Source organism: Aedes albopictus, chromosome 2 (assembly GCF_035046485.1).
Source record: "Aedes albopictus strain Foshan chromosome 2, AalbF5, whole genome shotgun sequence".
NCBI classification, from domain to species: Eukaryota; Metazoa; Arthropoda; class Insecta; order Diptera; family Culicidae; genus Aedes; species Aedes albopictus.
The window spans coordinates 48,835,786-48,845,558 of record NC_085137.1 but is presented as its reverse complement, the minus strand read 5'-3'; positions in this window follow the sequence as shown (position 1 = coordinate 48,845,558).

Sequence of the window (9,773 nt, the reverse complement as noted above, 5' to 3'; positions counted from 1 at the left end):
ACCGGTATCCTGTTCCACATGTGCACGACTTGCTTCATTCACTTCAAGGTAAGACTATTTTCACCGTTATTGACCTTGAAAGAGGCTGCCACCAAATACCAGTCGAAGAAGCTGACATACCGAAAACTGCGGTAATCACACCTTTCGGACTTTTCGAGTTTACTCGTATGCAGTTCGGTCTCTGTAATGCTAGCAAGACTTTCCAGAGATTTATGAACAAGGTATTGGGCGATTTGGACTTTGTGGTAGTGTTCATAGAAGATGTTTGCATTGCATCAGCAAGCCCGCAAGAACACGAGAAACATGTAAGAATCGTTTTCGAGCGTTTGCAAAGATATGGATTGGTTATCAACGTTACCAAAAGCCGTTTTGCCCAATCCGAAGTTGAATTTCTTGGGTACTTGGTGAACCAAGATGGAATCAGTCCACTTCCATCAAAAGTCGAAGCGGTGTCGAATTACAAACTCCCGACTACCGTGAAAGAACTACGTCGGTTTCTCGCGTTGATAAATGTATACAAGCGGTTCATACCAAAAGCAGTCGACCACCAACTGGAGCTTCGAAAAATGATTCCCGATAATAAGAAAAACGATACAAGGAAGTTACAGTGGAGTAAATCCTCTTTACTTGCTTTTGAGCGTTGTAAAGAGTCTCTGGCAGATGCAGTTTTGCTCTATTATCCGGATTCCAACAAACCGTTAGCCTTAATGATTGACGCTTCGAATTTGGCAGCTGGAGCCGTTCTACAACAATTTTCTGCAGGCTCATGGCAACCTCTGGGCTTCTATTCCGAAAAATTCTCGGAATCACAGCGGAAATATTCAACTTTTGGTCGTGAGCTAACGGCCATGAAAATGGCGGTGAAATATTTCCGTTACTTTCTGGAAGGAAGAAATTTCACTATTTTCACCGACCACAAGCCGCTCACAAATGCTATGAGCGTCAATACCAACAGTCGGTTACCACACGAAGAAAGATATTTGCGATACATCTCCTTATTTACGACCGATATACGCCATGTGAGCGGTATGGACAACACTGTTGCTGATGCCTTATCTCGAATTGAAGCAGTCAGTTCGATCAACTTCTCATCCATTGCAGAGGACCAAGTCAACGATGAAGAATTGGAACGACTTCAACAATCTTCAACGCTCAAAATGGAACCCATCCGCATTTCAAACCTGTCCCGGCCTATATATTGTGATGTCTCGATTAAAAACAAAGTACGTCCTTTCATTCCAGCCAAACATCGCTTCGCAGTAATTCGCCAACTACACGGTATGGCGCACGTTGGAACTCGAGCAACAAGGCGGCTCGTGTCTGAACGTTTCGTTTGGCCCTCAATGAAGCGAGACATCAACCAGTTCGTCCGAGAGTGCCAGGAATGTCAACTATCAAAAGTGAATCGCCACACTGTGTCCCCATTGGGATGCTTCGACCTACCAAAGTGCAGGTTCCGCCACATTCATGTTGACCTCGTGGGGCCATTGCCACCGTCGAATGAGCATCGTTATCTTTTAACAGTTGTGGATCGGTTCACGTGGTGGCCCGAGGCCATCCCACTGCCGGATATGACAGCACCAACAGTTGCCCGAGCCTTGACACATCATTGGATCTCTCGCTTTGGAACCCCGGAAACAATCACGACGGATCAGGGTCGCCAGTTCGAATCCGATTTGTTCCGGGAGTTGAACGCTATTTTGGGAACGCATCACATCAGGACGACATCCTATCATCCACAGTCTAACGGGATGGTAGAACGGTTTCATCGGACTCTCAAATCGGCCCTTATGTGCAAGAATGTCAATCGCTGGAGTGACGAATTACCCATGGTGCTCCTCGGTTTGAGAACTGCATTCCGAGATGACTTAAAGTGTTCTTCGGCGGATTTGCTGTACGGCCAACCTCTACGTGTTCCTGGCGAATTTTTCGATCCGCCGCCGAATTCTGTCGATCGATCAGAATTTGCAAAGACTCTGCACGATACGTTTTCTAGACTACGACCTCCACCAAGCCATCATCATGCCAAGTCGACGGTTTTCGTCCATAAAGATCTGCAAAAGTGTGACCACGTGTTCGTCCGCATCGACGCAGTTAGACGTTCGCTGCAACGTCCTTACGAGGGACCCTATAAGGTCGTCGAACGGCATAACAGCTTTAGTTTTGTGGGTATTACCGGTATTTCTCTGCTTTTTTTTGATGTTTCGGCCTGGTCATCCCCCTGTTTTATGATGTACGACATGCATGTCACACTTAATTTATTTCATCGAGGTCAGCAAAATAAATAGCCGAGAATCCAACAGCTGAGAGCTCGGCAAAAATCTCGGTAAATGTTCAGATTGCCGACTGGGCTGTAAACTAGGAGAAAGCTCAGCTGTCAAACTTTCACAAGCAGTTCGGGAATGCATTACCGAACATTTCTGCACGCTCGATTACCGAAGTTCAGTAAATGAATATTTTTATTCCTGATGAATAATAAGAAGTAAAACAATAAATAAACTTTCTAAGTAGGATTTAAATTTTTATTCTGGAATGATTTCTGGAAGATTTGTTCACTCGTGCGCTATTTCTTGTGGAGCTCCGAATTTTATTTGTTAATATCTACAAATCATTCGTAAGAAATTATAGCTGAACTCTTTTGGAAATTACGAACTCTTTTGAGGACTAACCCAGAATTCTCTTCATGATTTCCTTCAATATGTTTTTTTTTTTCAGGAGAACATTGGAAACCCGGAGATTTTTTTCAAATTGTCTACATAATGTCTTCCCTTTCAGTATTTAATTATCCAGTTTCTCTATGCTTATTAGCAATCTTGGAATGTCTTCACACTTAATTTAGATTACCGAGTTCGGTAATTTTTTTACGAGATCAGAACTGCTGAGCACCGAACTCGTTCAGAAAAATACATTGTTTACCTTTTCCATACGATTTTGGCACTTGTTTTACTGAACCTCAGTAAAATCGATTACCGAAACTACCGAGATCGTACTGTTGTTCTAATCTCGTCAAAAAAGTACCGAACAGGTAATTCAGAAATAAGTGTGTTGGATCTCTATTCCTCTGAGAATAAACCTTCAGTTGAATTGTAACGAGTACATCCTTGCCGAAACCTCCTTAAAGATTAATTTATATTACATACTCATGTACTGCATATACTCATCCAGAGCATAATCCTATAGAAATTACAATTGACGTATTCCTGGATGGATCCTTTGAATAATTTTTGAAGGTATTCTTGTAAAAGCCTTGAAACTGTCACTGGAAGAAGCTCTCGAGTTATTCCTATGAGAATTCCTGAAGGGAGAAATTCTTAAAGAATTTCCTGCAGGAAATTCCAGTAAAGTCTCAAATAATAGAATTTGTGAAAAAATTCCAAAACTTATTCAAAAAGATATGTCTGGAAGAATTTAAGCAGATATTCCTAGAGGAATTCCTGGTGCATTTACTACAGAAATTCTGGGAGGAATCCCTGGGAGAATTTCAGCAGAGTCTTCTCTGGATGAATACTTGAAGGATTCCCTGAAGAAATGTCTACAAGCACTTTTAGCAAGTACTAATATGATAAAGTAAATCCCTAGAAGACTAATTGTCTCGCTTACTGAAAGAATTCCTAATGGAATCCCTGAGTACACTTCTGAAGAAACGGCTGGAAGGATTCCTGAAAGAAGCCCTGGATAATGTCCTTTGTATTCATTATTTTTAATTTATCTTCCAATACTAGTCGCTGGAGAAACTCCTCCAGAAATTCTTGAAGCAATAAAGAAAATCATCAGCTAGTTTTTGGGTAAATCAGGAACTTCTGAATGAATTTTCGAAGAGAACCTGAGAGGAATTTCTGATGAAATCATTTGAAGAATATCTGGATGAATTCCCGGAGCAATCCCTGGAAGACGTTCTGGATAAATACCTGAAGGAACACTTGGATGAATCCCTGGAGAAATTCCTACAGGTATGCCTGGAGGAAATTATGTAGAATTCCTGGAAATTTCTGAAAGTATACCTGGAGGAATCCCTGGATAATTTCTGGTAGGAATCCACAGAATTTTTTTTGCCGAAAACTCTTGAGGATTTCCTAGAAGAAATCCTAGAAAAATTTCGGGAGGACTCTGGAAAAAATTCTGGAGGAATTTTGGAAGGAATCGCAAGAAAAAATTCTGAAGATATTTCTGGAGGAAATCCTAGAGGAATTTTTAGAGAAATCACTGCAGCAATTCCTAGAAAAATATCTAGAGAGAACCCTGGAGGAACTTCTGAACAAATTCCTGGCGTAATCTCTGGAGGAATTCTTGGATGAGACCCAGCACCAATTCCTGGAGAAATTCCGGGACGAATTTTTGACGCAATCCCTGGAAGAATTCCTGGAGAAATCTCTAGAGGAATTCTGGGAGGAATTCCTGGAAGAATTTCTGGAGGATTTCCTGGAGAAAGCTATGGGATAATCCCTGGAGAAATTCATGGCAAAATCACTGGCGGAATCCCTGAAGCAATTCCTGGAGAAATCTCTGGAGAATTCCCTGGAAAAATCTCTGAAGAAATCCGTAGAGGATTTCCAGCAGAAATTCCTGGAGGGATTGCTGCCATAGTTTCTGAAGGATGTCGAGGAGTGATTCCTGGATAAATTATTGAAGGAATTCCTGAAGAAATTCCAGGAGGAGTTCCTGGAGAAATTCCTGAATAAAATCCTAGATGAATGCCTGGAGGAATCTCTAGAGGAATCCTTGAAAGAATTACTGGATGTATTTCTGTAGAAATCTTTAGAGGAATTCTGGGAGATTTCAATATCTATTATTTTTCTATTTCTGAGAAAAATTCCGGGAGAAATTCCTGGAGGAATTTCAAAAGGAATTTCTGGAGAAATTCCTGGAGAAACCCTAGAAGGAATTCCTGAGGAAATCCTTGTGGAAATTTGTGGAAAAAACCCTGGAGAAATTTCTGGAGAAATGCCTGAAAAATTCGTAAAATTTTCTGGAAAAAATTTCTAAAGAAATCTCCTTTAGAGGAATTTCTTGGAAGAATCCTTGGAGGAATTTTTGGAAGATATTCTGGAGGAATCTTCAAAGGGCTTCCTGGAGGAATCCATGGTAAAATCCCTGCAGAAATTCGTGGAGAAATCCCTGAAGGAATCCCTGAAGCTATTCCTGGGGCAATCTGTGGAGGAAATCCTGGAGAAATATCTGGAGGAGTTCCTGAAAATTTCCCGAAAGTAATCCGGGAAAAGTTCCTGGAAGAATTTCTGCAGAAATTCCTAGAGGGTGTACTGGAGAAATAGCTGACATAATTTCTGAAGGATGTCCAAGAGTAATTCCTGGATCAATTCATGGAGAAATTCCTGGAGCAACCCCTACAGAAATTTCTGGGGTAATTCCTAGAGAGTTTCCTGGAGGAGTTCCTGGATAAAATCCTGAAGGAATGCCTGCAGGAATTCCTGGAGGTATTCTTGTGGGAATAGCTGGAGGAATCCCTGAAGGAATTCCTGGATAAATCTTGAAACAATTTATGGATGAATTTCTAAAAGATTCTCTAGAGGGAATCTGGGAGAAATTTCTGAAAAATCCCTTGATAAATTCATGGAAGAATTTCTCAAGGAATTTCTAGAGGAATTTCTGGAGTCATTCCTGGAGAAATCCTTGAAGCAATCTTGAAGAAATACCTTGAAAAATCCCTGAAGAAGTTCCCGGATGAATTCTTAGCGGATTTTCTGGTTGAAATTGTTGAGGAATCTCTGCCGCAATTTCTGGAGAAAAATCTGGAAGAATTCCTGGATGAATCCCTGGGAAAATTCCAGAAGGTATTCCTAGAGAAAAGCCTGGAAGAATTTCTGAAGGAATCCCTGAAGAAATTCCTGGAAGAATTGCTGACATAATGTATGAAGTAATTCCTAGATTATTTCCTGAGGTAATTTCTGGAGGAATTTCTCGAGGAGACTCTGTTAAAATTCATGGATGAAATCCTGGGGGGATGACTGCATGAATTCCTGCAGGAATCCCAAAATAAACTTCTGGAAAAACTCCTAGGGAATTGCTTGAGTAATTCCTGAAGGAGTCCCTGAAGCAATTCCTGGAGGAATATCTGGAAAAAATCCTGAAATCCTGAATTTCTATTAGATGAATTCCTGGAGGAGCTTTAAATAAATTCCTGCAGGAATTCCCACAAGAATCCCTAGAAGTATTCCTGGAGGAATTCCCGAACAAATTTCCGAAGGAATCTCTAAAGGAATTTGTTGAGGAAATACCAGGAATAATGGTTGGAGAAACCGCAGATGGTATTCTTGGAGAAATTCTGAAGGATTCCTTAGAATAATTCCCAGAGGAATCCCTGGTAGAATTCCAGAAGAAATTTATGGTGCAATCTCTTGCAGAATTCTGGAAGTATCCCAGGATGAATTCTGAAGAAATCGCAGATAGAATTCTTGGAAAAATCCTTAAGGAACCCCGACAGGAGCTCTTGGAGAAACCCCAGAAGAATCCCGGAAGTAATTCCAAGAGGCATTCCTAAGGGAATCCCTACCCAACAAACATTTTTGTTGTATAAGAGTGGAACAAACCACTCCTAAGCAAACTTCAGCTTAAAAAACTGTTACTTAACTAGTTATGTTACTGGGTTAAACAGTCCCTGGAGTACTGGATTAATTCCTGGAGGATTTCTTGAAATAATTTCATGAGGAACACCTAAAGTAATTCTTATAAGAGTTCCAGTGGGGAATCTTTGGATTTTCTTTAAAAAATCCCTGGAGTTGTTTCTGAAAGAATCACAGAAAAATTCCCGGGTAAATCTCTAAAGGAATTCTTGGAGGAATTTTAGGAGGAATTCCTGAAGAGATTGCCGATGGAATTCTTGGAGAAATTCTGAAGGAATACTAAGAAGTGTTCGTGGAGGAACTCCTGGAGGAATTCCCGAAAAAATCCCAGAAGAAATCCAAGCAATCCCAGAAGCAATACCAAGGAGAATTGCCCAGTTACTAGGCCATTGTATGTAGATGGAGCTCTCTTATTGAGCTCTATGAGCTTTTTGGTTTTATAAGCATTTATAACCGTTTTGATTGATTGCAATTTTTTATATCCATCCAACTGGATATCACCCTCTGCTCAGCCCAGCATTTCAGGCCCATTTTTTATTGTACAGTTTTATGTACCACATAATGTTTCTGCGGAACCACTTTTAGCAAGCTCGTCTGCCATTTCATTCCCTTCAATGCCACAGTGACCTGGAACCCGGTATAGGTTTACTGAGTTCCCTTGGAACAACCTACATATGCTACATATTAAAATACAGTAATTACATGAAAGAATCATTGTTTTAATTCATAAAATAGCATGTCCTAGCAGGATATTTTTTTCAAAACCATTTAAAAACATAAAATTCGGTCCGACTTGAAACCGATCCAGTTTATTTAATGAATTTCTAAAGCATTAGCTTTTATTTTCGGGCCACCTCTTGTTTCGTCTTAGTTGAAATTTGACACTTTGCAATTATCTATCTACTTTTTATTCATATTAATCTTTCCTCTTCCATTCTCCTCTTGTCGTGAAACACATTCGGCCTAATTTCCCAGCAGGATTGCGTGCAAAATCCATGGTTCAACCACATGCTGCGAACGCTTAATCATGCATAACCTCAGAGAGCAAACCATAAAAAAACGTATTCCGCTATTTCTACTGCACGATGTAAACTTACTAATTGCTGTAAATTGGTTTCACGTGTCTCCTCGCCGTAGGAAACTACCAGCCTCTTTTTTCCGCTTCTACCACCAACTCCCACTGTGCTGAGCCACGTGGCGCAACTTGAGAACGCATGGCGCGTGGCGCACGAGCCACGAGGTTTTCCCTTCGTCTGCTGAATGTTTTCATTTTTGCCGGGATTGTTCGCTCCCAAAGTGACGTCAATCAACAAAGGATAATAAGAACCTGTCTCCTACTAGCTGCTGCATCCAGTTAAGGTTGGAATTAAAGTCACTTTGTGACGACAAACTCCGTGATTATGATCGATAATTGATTTAATCTCCCGGCGCTGAGATTGTATAACAGGGGACAAGTCGAAAAAGTGCACCAACGCGCACAGTGCACTGCAGTGATGGAAACGACTCGGGATCAAAAGTTGCAATTAAAATTTACTCGCGTGTGCTTATTTAAGTACCATAATGACCTATTTTTCCGTACTGATTCATTATGCAACTAAAATGAATTTCATAAGGAAAAATAGTTGCAATTTTCATTATGCAACTTATTTGAATTGCATTATGAACAATATGCAACACAAATGAGTTGTATAATGAAAAAAAAAATCATTGCATAACGACTCGTGCTGAAAAAATCAACTTTTTGCAACTCGAACATAAATAAGTATTGCTTTACCTTTATTTCTTGATTTCTTTATAGAATGAAGTTTAGCTCTTTGCGTACCACAAGCAATTCAAACATTTTTTTTCACAACTGTGTCCCATTAGAGTCGTTCTTCCCGCTGTATTCTTTATTACACCAACGAACCTAACCTCAAAATGACTGACAATTCACAGGACATTTTGACAGATGTAATACGAGCATGAAAAGGACAGCAACATGCTCGATAAAGTAGAATATATGATCCGTCTTTTTCGTGCATGTGTGTGGTCTGTCAAAATGACCTCAGAAGTGTCAACCATTTTCATGGCTACCCAGGTAACCAATAAGCATTTAAATAAGCGGCATTTCAGCTATAAAACTGCATTATATATGCTTGCTGCTGTATCATAGCAGTTCGACTGCTGAATTGCTCTGTATTAGCAATTCAAATGCTGCTTAAAATCTGACAGCTGTTGTGTAGCATTTCAAATGCACGATATTTTTTGGTTAATAAGCATCCTAACTGCTACTTTATTGCCATAAAACTGCTAAGAGAGATAAGCGATGTTAAAATTGTTACACATTTCAACTTTTCAAATCATGTGCCACGACTATAGGATCCATTACCATTCAGATGTAATATCATTTACTGGTAGCAACGAAGCAAATCAATGAGAGAACAAATGTTTTCCAAATAAATCCCATGGAAAAAGAAACCAATTATGCCATCGTGTATTATGTGGATGGTTTGATTATCAGCACTTGTCCGAGCCATTGTCCGGGCACAGAAAAATAACTGCTTGTGTGGCACTGAAGCCTTTAATAGATCAAAAAATCAACGCACATTATCTGATCTTTTATAGCTCATCCTGTAACGCGGTTCAGCATCATCATCAGCCAGAGGGTTGTGGGATCGAATCCCAATTTCAGCGGGAACAGCAAAAAAACAACTGCAAAAATAAACAACAGCCCCAAAGTCGTACAGGAGAGAGTGAGTAAAAATGGAAAGGAAAGAATATGAAGCGACTGAAATGCGCAGGGGAAAATACTTTTGTTTATGTTCGATTTTTTGGGGATAGGAAAGATAAGCATTTAACCAGCCGTATATTGGGCCAAAACCTGCATTTAATTAGCACTTATGGCGCATATACAGCATATTAGCATTTAATGACCTGCATTAAAGGCGCATATAGTGTTAAATAAATGCAATTTTAACTGCTTATTGGTTACCTGGGTAGCTTTGTTGGTGTAATGAAGAATGTCGAGCTGTACACTACTTGGAATTACCACAGAGAACAGACATCCAGGCTAGAACAAATTTCATTCGGAAAGCTGTGTAAGGATTTGAATCTTTACTTGAGTAAGGTTACAAACCAATATACGATGACAACACTAACGCCACCAAACACCATATTGCCACAGTCAGTGGTGAATTGAAACATTTCAAGTGGTGA